The sequence below is a fragment of the Podarcis bocagei genome, assembly GCF_964188305.1.
Source record: "Podarcis bocagei genome assembly, chromosome: 6".
Lineage (NCBI taxonomy): Eukaryota > Metazoa > Chordata > Lepidosauria > Squamata > Lacertidae > Podarcis > Podarcis bocagei.
In genome coordinates this window covers 50,560,145-50,576,964 of record NC_138130.1, presented here as the reverse complement: position 1 = coordinate 50,576,964, position 16,820 = coordinate 50,560,145, and the positions used below count along the sequence as shown (strand labels likewise).

The 16,820-nt window shown below is 44.8% G+C and overlaps 1 protein-coding gene across 6 annotated transcripts in view; it reads left to right on the top strand.

Moving 5' to 3' along the window:
- The first annotated feature begins 319 nt into the window (after window positions 1–319).
- AGPAT3 (1-acylglycerol-3-phosphate O-acyltransferase 3) overlaps window positions 320–16,820 on the top strand; it is a 70,384-nt gene continuing 53,883 nt past the window's right edge. The window contains exons 1-2 of one of the 6 annotated variants that reach the window (XM_081197225.1): window positions 5,295–5,372; window positions 10,354–10,478. The gene's annotated coding sequence lies outside the window, so the exon portion shown is untranslated. Of the gene's footprint in view, window positions 964–1,227; window positions 1,376–1,558; window positions 1,654–5,244; window positions 5,373–10,353; window positions 10,493–16,820 lie in introns of those variants that run through there. The other 5 variants (XM_081197223.1, XM_081197224.1, XM_081197227.1 and 2 more) reach the window with 5 other exon arrangements.

Below are 16,820 nucleotides of genomic sequence, written 5' to 3'. Positions count from 1 at the left end.
CGGGTTGCAGCGTGGAAGTCATTTGAAACAGCCTACGACGTCCGAGGATGAAATCTTGCATCCGTGACGCGACTCTTGCCTCTCTCTCCCCACCATTCTTTGCCCCCCATAAGCCTGAGAAGAAGCAGGCGGAGGAGGGTCCGCTGCCGCGGCGAGATGGAGCGGCCTGCGGGCGTTGTTCCTCCTCCTCCTCCTCGCCCCACCCCAGTGAACGGGACTCGGGCTAGAACTGCGGAGGCCACGGCTCTCCAGCTCCGCGGTACTTCTGGATAGGCGTGCGCGTCTGGAAAGTGGGGAGGGATGGAGAGGAGGCGTCGTCGTCAGGGAACAATGCCTCCCGCCGCCCGGGAGGACCGGCCTTGATGCAAGCGCGGGTTCCCTTGCAGGCGAGCTTGCAAATGCAGGAACCCGGCTGCCTAGGAGCCAAGGCGTCCTCTGCAGCGGCGGCGCCCTCCTCCACCTCCTCCTCTCGCTTCCAACCCAACTCTCCTGCCCCCGGTGGCCCGGGAGGAACTGAACTGTCGCTGCACAGGAAGTAGCGGCTGCTGGGAGCACACAACCGCACACACACACCCCACATCTCTCTCTCTCTCTCTCTCTCTCTCACACACACACACACACACACACACACACACACACACACAGAGGCAGCTGGGTCTGCCGCACTCCATGCCCTCGGCTCTCCGCACCGGAGCCCGGCGCCGCCGCGACCCCAGGCTTCCCGCCCGCCTCCTCCTCGGAGCAGCCCTCCGAAGCGCCGCCGCAGTACCAGAGGCGGCGGCCCCAATTGCGGTAGCCGGCGCTGAGGGAAAGAGGTGGCGGCGGTGCTCCTCCTCCTCCTCGGGGGAAGGCGGCGGCGGAGGTGGCCGCGGCTCTTGGGTCGGAGCTGGGCCAGGGCAGCCGCGGGGCAAGGAAAGGAGGAAGGAGGCGAGACGGCGTCGGCTGCTGCTGCTGCAGCTGCAGGTTTGTGCTGCTCCGGCAAGGGATCGGGTGGTGCAGGCGGGTTCGTGCAGCTGCCGGCAGATCGGGTTTCTTTCCTCCCTTTCCCATGAGGAGAGACCCTTTCTCCCCTGGCACAGCGCCGGCCCCGGCTTGCCCTTCTTCGCAGGTGGTTCCGCTGGGCTCAGCCTGCTTGCCCGCCCCCCCTCTCCCCGCCTTCCTCCTTTATTCCTTCCCAGCCCCTCCACGCAGCCCTCTCCTTGCTGCAGTCCTTCCTCGGGCGCCTCCCTCCCCCTCGCAAGCCTCGTTCTCCGGCTGCCAACTTCTTCCTGCACCCCGTTCCCTCCCCCGGGGAACCTTAATGGAATAGTCTCCTTTCCCCCCTCGCCCTCGCCCCTCTGCATTGTGCGAGCCGCTGCCTTCAGACCGCTGGATGGTACGGGTAGTAGCGTCCCCTCCTCCCTTAATTTCCTCCGTTCCCCTAATTGCTTCCGTGCTGTGGTAGTGAGGGGAGAGCTATGTCTGCCGGATTTCTTCAGTGTGTATGTGTGTGTTTTTTACTTTTTGGCTGAGTTTCTCTTCGGGTTTTTTTTAAAAACACACCAGGCGTTAGCCTTGCGATGCTGAAGCAGCCCTTGTCTCTTTACACACACCCTTCCCTACGGTTGTGCTTCAGGCCCCCATCTGCTTCTCCGAAGGATTGTGAAATTGGAGGTATGCTTTCTGGGCTTGTACGTTGCCGCTTTGCTTGGATATCTGTGGTGTTGCAAGAAAAGGAGGGGCTTCCATATCGTGGGGTGAACTCTTTTTAGACTCATTACTTTCTCTTTAGCCTTTATATTTGTGGGCTGGGATTGTACTGTATAGGAATTGTTAACAGGCAATTAACAATTCAGTCGGAATTCTTAGTGACAGAAACTGGAAAAGACTATATCCTTTCCGCCAGACTGTCTCGATTTCATGTGTTTGAGATGCAAGAGATGCTTCCTGAGGGCCCGTCCTACTCAGATATCTTGTCCCTGAGAGTTTTGAGAGAATTAAGAGGTTTTTGCTATTAATTTTGCTCAGTCTGTGCTTTTAAATGAATCAGTAGACACTGGTCTGTTAAAGGGCAAGGGCCTTAAAATTAAGGTATGAGTACTTGCCATTCTACTTTTAGTATGAGAACATTGTTCTCTCTGATCAGATTAGATTTAATCAATTTGTGTTTCACAGACGGAACCCCAAAGTGATTTGCAATACAATAAAACGCAATTAAAATGAAATAAATGTGTTAAAAGTGTTCATCTACAAAAAATACCACCATACTTAAAAATAAAATAACCATCCCACCCACGTAAGGATGAACACTGAAAGCAAGACAGTTAGCACTGATAAAATGCCCTGGAGAATCAAAACATATTTGCCTGATGGCAGAAGGTTGGCAAAGTTGGTGCAAGGTGAGCCTGCCTGGGAGGGGCATTCCACCCGGGGGTGGGGGTGTCACCACAGAGAAGGCTCTGTGGCTTCATAGGTAAAATGTTACAGCATGTAAAGTGAAATGTGAGTTTTCCACTGTATGTAGATTAGATAGTTGCTGCAGCACACACCAGATATCTCGTCTGTGAGCCCATACTGCTGACCAGATTACCCTGAGATGAACTAGGTATCTGAATTATTGTGGCAAGTCACAGTGAGTTGTTGTTTTTTAAACCAAACATTGGGTGCAGATGTGTGGTATAATAGTAATATGTAACCATGGGATCTATGGAGTGTAACAGAATAAATTCTCTCACTGCTTTAAATATGTCCTTATTTGTATAGAGAAAAATATTGCTTCTGAAGCAAGTCTGAATATAAAGCTCTCATGTAAGTTTAGCCTAATTGGTAAGTGTATGTGTGTGTGTATATATCTATGTATCTATATATACACACAACCTATCTATCATCTATTTGTCTCTTATCTATCCACGTTCCTCTTCCTTTGAATATGGCAGATCAACTACATAGAGGACCTGACATAGGGAAATTTGTGGCCTTCCATAAGTTGTTGAACTACATTTCCCACAATCCCTGACCATTGGCCTTGTTGGCTGTGGCTGATGGGAGTTGGAGAGCATAAGATTCTTCATCCCTGATTTTTTGGACTACAACTCCCATTATCCCTGGTTATTAGTCATAGTGACTGGGGCTGATGGGAGTTGTATTCTTAAACATTTGGATGGCATAACACTGACTATCTTTGTTTTAGGTAGACTGTTACCACTGATAAGGTAGAGTCAAACCCTCTGTTTGATGCATTATTAATTTAGTGGAGCTTTTAAACTTCTGTCGCAACCAGAAAATGAGAAACGCTAAAAACACACCCAGTAGTTGTCATTCTCCATGCAACCATCTACATAGTTGCTGTGGGTGGAATTCTGTGAGGTCCACTTGCGCAATGAGACTTCCCCCACGCAATTCTTACTCCATGCACACCCTAAACCTGCTATGGGTTTTCTCTCAACCCTCCAAAGCAGATTTAGGGAGTACGGGGGGAGTCCTGTTGTGTGAGCAGACCTTGTTCTGTGCAACAACAACGTGGTTGAATCCCACTCTGTGTTAACAAAAAAAGAACATGCAAAAATGGTGCTGTCTGCCGCAGCAAGAACGGGTATTATGTGGCATCTGTGGTAGTGCCAATTCCACCATTATCTGGCTTTTGTGCTAGACACTTGTGACAAAACCATGTTGAAGCGAAAGTGGCATACCCTGGAGCGGAGGCTGATGAAGCAGGCTGGAAGACTGCTAGAATGCAACCGGATAAAGACTCCAAATGAATACAACTGAACACAGATATGTGTGGATTATCTAGCCTACTCTGTGGCAGTGAAGTCAGCAAAGAAGGGTAATTTCTGTGCTGCAAGTTAGTCCTTGACTTGGTGTGCAGCAGAGCAATGTGGAGTGTAGTGTGGTGTGGTGGTTTATATCCTGGCCCAAAGAAAGGCAGAGCTCTCAATAGCCTGTTGTCTATTTGCTAGACATTTTTAGGATAAAATCACTTGTATCCATAGAGATGCAGACTCTACTGTCATGGTAGGTCAGTCTCTTGGGGTGTCTACAGAGCAGTCTGGTCAGATGCCATTGGATGAGTTTCCGTGGGTGCAGTTCAGGGTACTTGGACAAGTGTGGGTGACCGTCTGTATTCTTGCCCTTCCTTGTTAATAATGTTTGGTAGAATTTGTGTTCCATTTGTTCTAATTTAACAAATGAACCTCACTTTTGGGTTAACAGCCCCCTGCTCACTTTCTTTCTTCCATGATTATCGCCACAGTTTCCGGAAAAGAGATTTCTCGTGAGAATAATATGGAGGGGAGACAAGTTTTATGGTCATAAAGCCACACAAATTAAATTTGAAAGTCTTACACCCCAATTAGTTTTTCTTCTAGCAGAATTTAGTTTTTCCTCCTAGCAGGTATGTGACTCTACAAAAAAAGCTCTCCAAGTTTGATCTTCCATATGAAATCTCACTGTTCTAGTCTAGTAGTAGATAGGTAGCCGTGTTGGTCTGCCATAGTCAAAATAAAAAAAATTTCTTCCAGTAGCTACAGCTTGCATTTTATAATTTTCTGTTTTATGGACATATACTCATATATATGCTTTCATGTATATATAATGCATTAATGTTTCTTTTTTTATTATTTCATTTCATTATCACTTAGATTCCAATGCTTTTGTTTTTCATGAGCTGCAGAGCTTTGGACAATGTCCCTAGTGCACAATACCAAAATGCAACCAACTTTTAATAAGCATTGGGTGACACTGCCTTAATAGTTATCATTTAGCAATATATCATAACTCTTGAATAATTGATGTACATATTTACCTCTGCTCTTAGGAATAGTTGATAGGTTTTTAATTTCTACCTATTACAGGAACATTCTCGACATTTTCTATTTAGGTGGTATATAATGTTGTCAAATCTTACTGTAGAATTCAGTGCCGCAGCTAGCCAAGAATGTACCATATTCGAAAAACTTCGATATTGTAGACCTTGATATGCTAGATACATAGGAAAATGTGATTATTTGTGTCTTGTTATAGGACATGATGGTTATTTTCATGGTCTCCAAAACCACTTGACTGTTCTGCAACTTCTGCGAGGCATTGATTCTTAAAAGCCCACAGCGTGTGTACAAGGATGAAGTGGTTACATTTAGGAAAAGTTGCTTAAGGAGTGTTTGATACACATTTTTAAGTTTTCCGAAGTCCTGCTTAATGACCCAGCTCCCTGGTCTTTTTCTGTGAAATTAGAGCTAAACCAATGGCAAAGTGAGTCTGTGACACTCCTGCCTGTAAAACTCCTCTGTGACATCAGAACAGATCATCAGATCAGACACTGGCATCAGGAGGAGCCGGAGAGAGGGTGGCCAGTGCTCAGAAGGATGTGTTGGGGAGAGCAGGATTGTGATGAAGTAGGTTTAACAGTAACTGCTTTGCTAATGGACCCTTGGCTATTTGTAGAATAACTGTCCCTATTGTTTCTTTAAAGTATTGGAGGTTATTACTTTTCCTTTAGATGATAGATGTCGCTTTTGGTACTGAAAGAGCCATCACATGCCTTAAAGTCTAGCGGAAGAGGCCCTGCTATCCAGGCAGGCAAGATGAGAACAGGGCTTTCTCTCTCTCTCTCTTTTTTACAGGGAATTGCTGCATTTTACAGAGGGGGAACCTAAACTGAAATCAGTGGAAAATGTAAGGAGCCATGTTATGGGTTGGTTACAATATCACCAGTTACATGAAATGATTAAAATAGACAGGAAAAATGGTTTTTCGGACCACAGCTCACAATTTGAAAAAGAACTTCTACAAAACAAAGAAAAGCTTTTGTCTAAAATGTACAATCTGTTATTAGATTGGGAAACAAAAGACGAGCTTGTCAGAGCCTCTATGCCTCTATGATACACTGGGCAATAGATATGGGACATAATATAGATTTTAATTTAGGCCAGGCTTCCTCAACCTTGGCCCTCCAGATGTTTTTGGCCTACAACTCCCATGATCCAGTGGTCAGTGATCCAGTAGCAGGACCAGTGGTCAGGGATGATGGGAATTGTAGTCTCAAAACATCTGGAGGGCTGAGGTTGAGGAAGCCTGGCCTAAGTGGTTTGTTGTGCATGTTGATAGTGGATTTACTGATTTTTTACAATCCAGTTTGAATCTCTGGAATTTAAACATTGTAGGGTGCAATAAACCAGAAGTTCAGTGTCCTTTTGATTTTGCTGAGGGAACTAGCACGTACTTTAATTCTCCTCCTTTGAAATAGAAGGAATTTATTTTTTGCCTGGATTGCACTCCTTGTGGTTATTTATTTATACCCCACCCTTATTCCTGCCTTTATAGACATTAATAATAATCTTTGAGCTGATGGGTGAAAATGTGTGGGTGGCAGCTAGGAACTTTTTAATCTGAAAAATATACAGGCTATCCATGGGATAGAATGGCAAATGTGCATGATTCTCCGCATATTTTACTGAGGGAGCAATAGGAAAGTATTAGAGTTGGTAGAGTGCAAACCCTGTGTGTGCAGATATGTACACAAGTTGCATACCAATAACTTAAATGGAGCACTTAACAGAAATGGTTAGGCATGTAGACTGTAAAAGTGGGGGGAAAGGAGTTGGAAATGCATTTTGAGGTTGCCTGTCTCTGTTGCTATGATGAAATTTTGTATGATGCATCACAAGGAATCTTATTTCACATCTGTGATTACCCATTTTGAAATACGGTTATTGACTCATGCTTTCCATAGGTGTATGAATACCTAAGGTAAGACAAGGAGGAGTTCCCAGATAATTACTTTGATAATTGGCAGACTGGATTCTGTCTTGTGATTTTCAAATGGCCTACAGACAAATTTGGAGGTGAGAATATAACTAATAAAATCTCAGTAGCTCATAAAGTTGAACTTTCTGCTTGCAATCGAAACAGCCCAGAGTTATTGAGCTTTTTTGGGGGAGGATTGCCCAGAGTTGTTGAGCTTCTTTTGGGGGGTGGCCCAGAGTTGTTGAGCTTTTTAAGCCGCCCATTGCCTGCCCTATTACCGCAGCAGTAGCCAATCAAAACCAGCCCTTGCCGCAGCCACAAATAACACCCCAAATAGCCACTGACAATCTCCAGTTCGTGGCAGCAACCAGTCCCATGTCACCCCTATGCACTATCCGTGTATAAGACGAACCCCTATTTTTAATATAAATTTCTAGTAAAATAACGCCTCATCTTATACATGGAAAAGTACAGTATATATGCCAATCATATTAATTTACTAAAACACTTGATTAAGAAGATGCTTCCCAATTAATTGGGGCAAAAAAAATATTCAGCTGGCCTCTGTTGCTTTTAAGGTGGTAATGACACATACAATTCAAACTAAATAATAAAATCTGAACCAAATCCATTCCAAATCAAACCAAATAATTGCTGCGATCACTGTTCTTTATAATATGAGGTAGTATAATTTGTATCTTTATTACGGTATTCCTTTTAATGTTGTCATGATGTCATTGCAAGCCACCTCAGATGAAGTTAGGTGGGAAAACTAAGTTGCTGTGGGCAGCGGCGTAGCGTGAGTTGTCAGCACCCGGGGCAACGCAAGTAATTTGCGCCCCCTAACCCGGGGCAAGGCAAGTAATTTGCGCCCCCCAACCCCTAACCTGCGAGTTTCCGCTGGCGCTGCTGCGCAAACAACGCTGCTTGCCCGGAGGAGGATGGAGGCAGAAGCAGCCGCCGCCTGTGGCTGGGCCGAGGGGATGGCGGCGGCGGCAGGGTGCAGAGGCTGCCCGTGCCCGGCCAGGCGTCGGTGGCGGCGTCGGCGCTGCTGCAGCGGCTGCTCCTCCTGCGAGCAGTGAGTGGAGCGCAGCCACAGCGACGGCGGGGGGCGCGCGCGCTAGGGCGCAAGGCTGGCGGTGGCGGCGGGGAGCCCGGCGGAGGAAGGAACTTGTCCCTTCCCTCTGGACTCTCGCCCCCCCCCAGATGTTGCGCCCGGTGCGGTCGGCACACCTGGCACCCCCCACGCTACGCCACTGGCTGTGGGGCTCAATCCATCAGATTCCCCCTTTGGTGCAATTTCTGTAGGTTTGAGTGAAATTTGAATTGGAGGATTTACTTGGCGGCACTGATTATTGTATTCTATATTGGTTTTGTACCACTTTTCTATTTATAATTTATCAGACACACCATTCCAAAGGAGACACATGTTCATACTCTCTCTTCCGCCTCCCCATAGTCTACTTAGTTATTCCTTGGTTTCCATGTCTATTCAAAATTCAGTGAGACTTGCTTCTAGATTACCGTATTTTTCGCTCTATTGGACGCACTGGACCACAGGACGCACCTAGTTTTTAGAGGGGGAAATCAAGGGAAAAAATATTATTCCCCCTCCCAGCCCCAAAGAGCAAGGGACAGGCTGCACGCAGCCTGTCCGCTTCTCCCAGAGCTTCTCGGGGCTGCCGGTGAAGCCTGGGTTCCCCCCCCCCCAGCCCCCAAGAGCAAAGAAGCCAAGACAGCGAGCGGGATCCATAGCCGTGCAACCTCTCCAGCCAGGAGCTTAACCTCTCCAGCGCAGCTAAAGAAGAAGACAAGGCAGCGAGCGCGATCCATCTCGCTCACTGCCTTGGCTTCCTCTTTAGCCTTGAGCAGTATCTTTAACCTTGCGCAACAGGATTGATCGTGCCCGCTGTCCACCGGGGCTGGACTAGATGACTCCTGGGGTTCCCTTTCAACCCTGCAATTCTATGACCTCGGAAGGTGTTGGGGGTCTCCACCACTGGAGGCTTTTGGATCGCGCTCGCTGCCCTGGCTTCCTCTTTATCCTTGCTCAGCCTCCCGCGGCTGGAGAGGCGCGCAAGGCTAAAGAGGAAGCCCGGGCAGCGAGCAGGATGGATCGCGCTCGCTGCCCTGGCTTCCTCCCGTGGCTGGAGAGGTGCGCAAGGCTAAAGAGGAAGCCCGGGCAGTGAGTGGGATGGATCGCGTTCGCTGCCCTGGCTTCCTCTTTAGCCTTGCGCAGCCTCCCCCCAGCTGGAGAGATTGTGCAAGGTTTTTCTAGACGAGGGAGAAGGGACTGACTGGCCGCGTCAGTCCCTTCTCCCTCCTGGGGAAAAGCCCGCAAGAGCCGCACGAAGCTTGTGTGTGGCTCTTGGGGGCTTTTCCTGCCTGCCCCCCCCCCCCCCGCATTCGCTCCATAGGACGCACAGACTTTCCTCCTTAGTTTTTAAGACGGAAAACTGCATCCTATGGTGCGAAAAATACGGTAATGTGTATAGGATTGTTACTGTTTTACGCGGTTTCCTGAGAGTATGCCTTGTTGAATTAAGTGGAACCTCACTTCCAAGTAGACATGTCCAAGATTGTGTCGCAAATCTCCTAAAGTTCACTGAAGAATTGCTGTTGATAGACCCTGTTTTGTTCTGGCGCTAGAAGGGTAAAAGGACTAAAGCTTTATTTGCAGAATACCTGCAATATCCTGGCAGTCCTGGCTCCAGTCAGACCTAATCTTTTGCTTTTGTGAGCATTAAATTCATGCTTGAAAAGAGCCTGAGTAGTTTCTACTGATTAATCAAGTGTAGCATTTTAAATCTCATTGCCTGGTAGAGGTAAAAAAGTGTGATAAAGAAAACCAACATTTCTGTCACATGTTTGGCTAGCGAATCATTTTATTTAAGTTTGAATGGTGCCATTTATCAATAGGGGTAGACTGTCAGGGTTGCTTGATATGCTAATAATTTGAGCTTTTCGTTGGTAGCAATTTATTGGATATCTGTAAATCTGTCCCTTTGCAAGGCATTTCCCTCACTGGAAATGCTTGTGAGAGTGGATCTCAGTCAATTTCACGCTGCAGAATATGGGTGGAATCCTGTTGGTGTTCTTAAGTTTATGGGAAGAGTTCAGATCCAGTGGATGCCTCCACAAACAAAATAAGAGGGGAGGTAATTTCTGCTGATTCCCTGCCCTGCTCCCCCCCCCCCCCGCTGTCTCAGCAGCCTTTGAAAATTGGCTCCAGAGAGATGGGAAAACCTTTCAGAACAAGGGGGCAGGTGGTGTGGAAGGCTTTAGCGGGTGGAGGGGGAGTGGTATAGGCAGAAATCACCTCCTCCTTCCCAGGCAGTTGTTGGATCAGAAGCCCTTCTTAAAGTGCTAGGGCAGCAATTGGATTCTACCCTCTGAAGGAATCAAGACTTTGGTGATGTGAAGGATTTTTTTTTATTTTTTTTTGCTCTTCATTCAACCTCCTAACAGTGCAATGAGCGCTGGTGGCTGATGCCCATTGAGACAAATAGGGCAAAAGGCAGGGAAGGTAGCAGCAGGTGGAGCCAGAACCAGTGACAAGCAGAGCCAATTCATTCTCATTTTGTTCCCATCCTCCTGATTTCGCATTTCGTTTCTTCATGAATCTTCCAGAATACATTATTTACCAATTACAAAAGCCACTGGATAAAGAACGCTGAGACCTCCATGCAGGGGAAAAAAGGTTCCGTTACCGAACAACAGTGAGGCAGGATGGAATATTACAACCAGATCACAAGGTGCAGTGATGCAGGTCAATACCTCTCGCTTTATAATATATATGCAACACTTGAGTGATCCATTGTCCTGCACCAGCCCTGCCAACTCAATTTGATTACATGTCCTTGCCAAGCAGCATAAGAGCTCTTGCAATACCAGCATATTTTGGAGTGGTGTTTTAACCCCCCTCCCCATCCCAAAAAGTCACCATATATTTCTTCCATCCTCTCTCCTACAAGTGTTAAATTGATACTTGAAAACAAACACCCACCAGCAGACTTATTCATTTGTTTATTTTATTGAGAACGTTTATAACTCACCCTTCATTGTGATGGATTCCCATGGCAGGGTTCAAGCTACAGATTCTATGAAACTTCGTGAAACAGCCATAAATCATCAGAACAAACGTAGCAATAAGACCAGCTAAAGTCACAAAGCAATCTATCTGCCAGAGTTAAAACCCTAAAAATGTTAGCCTTAGATGCTAACTAGTTTATGGAAGCGGTGGAAAGCATGTGTTCTCTGGGGTGGCGGTGGAGAGAGAAATGTTGCAGACTGTGTGGATGTTTAGAAAGAAAGTCAATAACGGTTTGTTTGCGGGGTGGGTCCCAAAGAATCTTTAGTCTTAACTTGAGGTAATGCTACTGGCTTGTGTCGTTGCCAGGGATACCCTTGTCATGGTTGTCTAGGGCCTGTGATGGTGTCATTCTTTCCTCTAGTCTTTCACAGAGAAGGTCTGCCAGCTTGCATCAGTACAATACAGCACCTGCTGTGTGCATCCCCATTGCGTTACTTACTTATCTACACCGAGAATGATGATTGTGGAGTTTTTGTCTTTTGTTTACACTTCTTTCCACCAAACATCACAGTCATTTTCAAATGCAAAATACAATACTGGCCTGCAACTAGGCTTTTTTTTTTTTTTTGAGAGCCGCTTTCGAGAAGGGAGCAGGGGTGAGTGGGGTGACTGGAGCCTCATTATTTGGAGATAAACACCCTTCTTTCACCTTGAGGTTGGCTGTGTATGTGTGTTTGTGTATGTGTGTGAGAGAGAGCGTGCACGTACATCATGTACATCATTCTGTTAAGAGGCTTAGTTTGGCCCAGGAGTGTGTGTTGACCGATCTGCAATGTTTGACCTTATGCTAACAATCTACATCTCTGGCTCTTGCTCTGTGCCCTTCATCTACCTGGAATGTGGTTCCAGGAACAGTAGAATCATAGAGTTATAGAGTTGGAAGGGATCTTGAGAATCATCTAGTCCAGTCCCCTGCAATGCAGGAATATACAGTTGTCCCATACCGGAATTGAACCTACAACCTGTGGTTCTCTTATGGGGCTGCTTGGATAGAAGGAAGGGATATACGCTGTTCAGAAGGGCATTTCTGAGCAGCCTAGGAATTGCCTTCAGTAATTAAAGAAAACTGACTTGGACTATTCACATGTAAAATAACAGCAAGGTTGACAGGGCTCATTACTGGGGTTTAAGAATTACTTGTTGTGTTTCTTCCCCTCTACTCCAAGAAAAATCCAGTTGTTCTTTTTTTAAAAAAATAATGCTTCTGTTGATCCCTTTTATACACAGGTTGTTCCTTTTTGGCTACGTAAACAACAACATTCACACCAGAAAATAAAATGGATGGTTACGTATTGTGTCATATTGATGATGCTTGATCTGAAAAACAGATTCTTTCCCCATGATTCCTTATTTGCAGAAAAGCAGTTTTTAAAAAACCCAAGGTGGTCTACACGTGGATCTTAGATGACCACCCATCCAGGCAATGATCACACCCCGGCTGGCTTAACTTCAACAAGGTGTAGCCTGGAACCTTTAACTTAGTGTGTTTTCTAGGTCGTCATTAAGTCATTTCAAAGCAACCTATAAATATAGGTAGGTTTTACATATCTGTATTCAAACTTATTCTTAACCAGGTGATTTTAAAAATGTTAAATCTGATTTCTCCCCCCCCCCTTTTTTTTAAGTTTGCCCTGATTTATTTTTTGGGGGGAGGGGAGTTTGGTAATCATTGACTTAAATAGAAATAGTTTGATCAGAATTAGTCACTGAAACTTACTGCTTTTGTCCATCCCCCCCCCCATGTAATCCCTTAGCCAGTAATATATTTCTGTTGATTAAACGGATGTTTCCTCATATTGCTGGCCTTCTAATATTTGCTGCCGTTATCCCCAGCAGGTTGTAAGGACTGGATCAAGTGTGTGTCCCCCCCCCCATTCTTAATTTCTTTTTCCTGGCATTGTTTCCATTTTCTTTATTTACTTCAAATATACAGAATTGGATCAACCCTAGATACTAATAGGAAATCTGTTCTCCAAGCATGGGCCCTATGTAGCTAAAACATTGCCATTCACAGACATGATGAGGGTATCAGCAGCTTTGAGGGAAATGTCAGGTTTGAAATGTACAAGAAATCCTCAGGGGGAAACAGCTACCACCTAGTGAGCCTGCGATGCAGACTGATTATTGCTAGCAGGGATGGGACCAGGAGGTGTGGAAGGGAGTATCATGGAAATGGGTATGGCTGCAAGGAACCCTGAATAGGCGCACTCCGTTCTACAACATTTTGCTGCGGTCTCGCTTATAGCATGCATAATCTAACCATATTAATGACAGCAGTTGCTTGTATACATGCTTTTATAAATCTTCCAAGTAGTTTGGGGATGGTTTCTTCCAATGCTGCAATTAACTCTTATTCTTTATTTTTTTCCATTTCAGAACTTACATTTAGTATATGAGGTGATGACGGCAACAGCGTGCTTTCTATATCAATCTTTTAAATCGCTTTCTCCTCTTCTCCAGATTCATAATTTAGTACCTGCCATTAAGTTAGCCAAAGTTCTTCCAAGAGGCTGATCCGATGGTCTTGCTATTCTGGGCGGCTGATCTGCCAGCACTGCGCTAACGCAATGTTGCCGAGAAACGTACACTCTCCCCAAGCAGTGAAGTCAAAAGCACAAGAACAGAATCACAATAATGCTTGCTAATGAAACCTCTACTTTAGCCATGTGTGGAAGGCAGCAAGCATCACATAGCAAGGAGTGGAATGCCAGAATGGTGTTGCAGAACTTTCCCCACACAACGTACAAGTTAGAAGAGCCCACAGACTTTTTTCTGGCAGAGCTGCCTATGAGCCAGTAGTCAGTAGGTCTCATTCATGCAAGATGGAGGGCAGGGGAAGCAAACAACAAGGGCACCAGAGACACCACTGTGACATGACTGGTAGTTGCAGTGGGTTAAAGCAATGCAGTAGTGGATAGGGAGTTCGAATTGCAATGTAAATGTGGCTTTCACAAAGGAAGCATACTATTTAGCAGTGATAATTTTCGGCGGACAAAGGAGAAGCAGTTCATTTATTCATTGGTGACATTTTGATGACCATCCACCAACCAAGTCTTTGGGGTGGTTTAAAAAACCTATGAATCAATGAAATATGTTATCTCAAATGTGTAAATTGACATCTGTGGTTGTGTTTTGCCATGTAGGTTGAGCACGGCCATTTATTTGGCGATGCAAGTGTGTCATTGCTTGACCCCATATCTCCCCAGAACCAGCTGGGGTACCTGCTGGGTATTTTTCTCCATCAGTACATGTTCAATACTGTAGCCATGACCAAAATTTTGAGGTCTTTCTGCTGGTAAAATGTGGGCGCACCCTTTAAGATTAGTCCTTTCATAGGCAGTTAAATGGCTGGTAAGATCAAATATTAGAGTTGGTAGCAAAGCATTCTACTTCCACAAATTTATGTACATATTTAGAAGACGAATACTGAATAATTGTTTGCCAAATTTACAGGGATATTTATAACAACCTCTTTAAGAAAAATATTGCTGGGAAGGAAAAGAAAAAGTCTCAGATGTTTTTGTGCCAAAATATGCTGGGGAAAAGCTGGAAGAAATCCTCTGATTGGCCCTTGCCTTTGAATGCTTAAAGCTGAGTTTCATAGAACACAAAGTGGCTTTTCAAATAAAAATGTAAACCTTTTGTTTGAGGAGTAATGTGAAAATAGCAATGTAAAACATATATATTAAGATGCTCAGAAGCTCAGGGGATAGCCGTAATCCAGTGCATATTCTTTATTTACTTATGGAAGTACTAAGAGTGTTAAGTGTGACACATTTGCTGGGGATTTGTTACTTTCCATAAAATTTAACTACGTATCTATATGAGATTAGGGTCACTCCCCCCCCCTCCCTGGGCAGTGTTTCGCAGTTATGGTATGCCTGTGTGGTAAAAGTAGGAATGTGAATGAGATGAATTCTGCAGTGGCCATGTTTACACACTGTGCTAAAATGTGGTTTAGTACTTTGTGCATGAGCAGGAAGAAGCTGATGCAAACCTTGGGATCTGGAGCTCTACCCTCTCCTTTCCTGTGTGGCTGGGAGGAAGGCTTCACCAGAGTTTCCTTTCACTTTTCACCAAACTTTGATTGTCCTTATGCATGCACTAGAGATTGTGGGTTAGAACAACCCACTTCATACATTGGGTTATACAGTTAGCCTTTTCAGCTAACCAGGGTTTGTCTTAAACTAATATCTCTGGTTCATATAACATGATAAACCAAGATGAGTGGAAAGTAAAAACAAAACTTAGGAAAGTCCTTCTCCTGGCCACATGGGAGCAGGGAGTGCACGATCCCAAGGCTTCGCTTCGGCTCATTACAGCTTGTGCACATAGGGCAAACCATGGTTTAGCATTACATGTGAACTGGGCCAGTGACTCTCTGCTGGAGGTGAAAGAGTTCCACTTCAGCAGTGCATAAAATGAGATTCTGCAGAATATTATGGGAGGAGGAATAAATGGATTTCTTTACTCCTAATTTTCTGGCTGCTGTTGCTCTTGTTCTAATTGTCCTTTGCAGAGGTGTCAGGGTTCCTTTTTCTTTTCAGTTTAATTATAGAGAAAATAATTAACTTGAGCACTAAGTGGAGGATTTGGGACTTGTGAAAAAAACATTCCAAAGAAAATCCTATTCTGTTCTGTTCCAAGAATATACTAGCCTTGGTTGAGAGACAACAAACCCAGAAAGCATCTGTACCAAGGAGGCACAAAATTTCATTTTAAATGCAACTGTACATTTCTTTTAGAATATCTGCACCCTTTAAAAAACCATTGAAAGTGAAAGACATATGTGTAAAATGAGATGAGAGGGGAGAGGAGGGAAATGAATCTTGCTTGAGGAAAAGGTCTGTGGGTTGAGCAGTTCTGAATAAGTGAGGGAAAAGCTGGCATGGCTTGTACACACTTGCACACACACTTTCCCTTGTCTGAAGCCTCTTTGCACAATACTTTTATTGCCAGTGTTACAACAGTCAAACTTTGGAGTTTCAGGGAAACATAGAATCAAGCAGGTGCTTGCCTGGGAAATTTTTTATCTATATTTACGACAGATCAAATTCTGATTTCACAAGAGAGGCATGCCTGTGGTGAGCAGTTACATGTGTGTATGGCAAAAGACTAGTTTCTTCATCTGCAAAGCAGCATAGTTGCTATGAGAGCAGGTTGATGGGCCCTCTATTCAATTGTCATTTCAGCTTCCAGGTGGCTTTAGGCAAGTCACTGTCTCTCTGCCTCAGCCTTCCCTTCTTTTACAGGGTTGTTGTAAAGATAACAAAAATGATATCTCTGAAGCATTGTGGCAAGTTTAGGCACTATATTCATACCTCCCACAATATATTTTCTTATTTGGTAACAGGCAAAGTCACATTTATTTTCACAGGCCTTTTAAATCGTGTTTTTATTCCCTAGTATTATGCTGCGTTTCAATGTGGCTGATTTACTCTATGAAACTTGTTAGGCCTTGTACTGTGGCTTCTGATATTTAAGGTTCATGCACCTTTTTGCTTGACCCATATTTTGATTGCATTTCATACCAGTTAATTCCCCTAGGTCAGAGAGTTTTTCTCCTTGTTCTGTGGTTGTGCCTTGCGAAAATTCAATCCTGCCCACCAAATCGAATTCTATCAGATGTGTGAAAAATCCGAAGGGACACTTTGCTTAGCTGAACTTTGATTCAGCGGGCAAGATCGAATTTTCCCAAGGCACCAGCCATGGAACAACAAGAAAAGCTGTCAGACTCAGGGGAATTAATCAGTACACAATACAATCAAAATACGAAAGTGTTGATGAAACCTTTTAGACCTCTCTGATTTAATAAATAAATAGTGCTGCTGCTCCTGTATAGAACTTTATTTATATGTTTTTAATGAGCTTTAAACATTTTTTAATCATTCTGAAGCATCACCCAAAGGAGCCTTCCCCATTGTGATACCCTCCAGATGTTCAACATCAGCTCCCATCAGTTGCAGCCACCATGGGATGATGGGAGTTGTTGTCCAACGACATT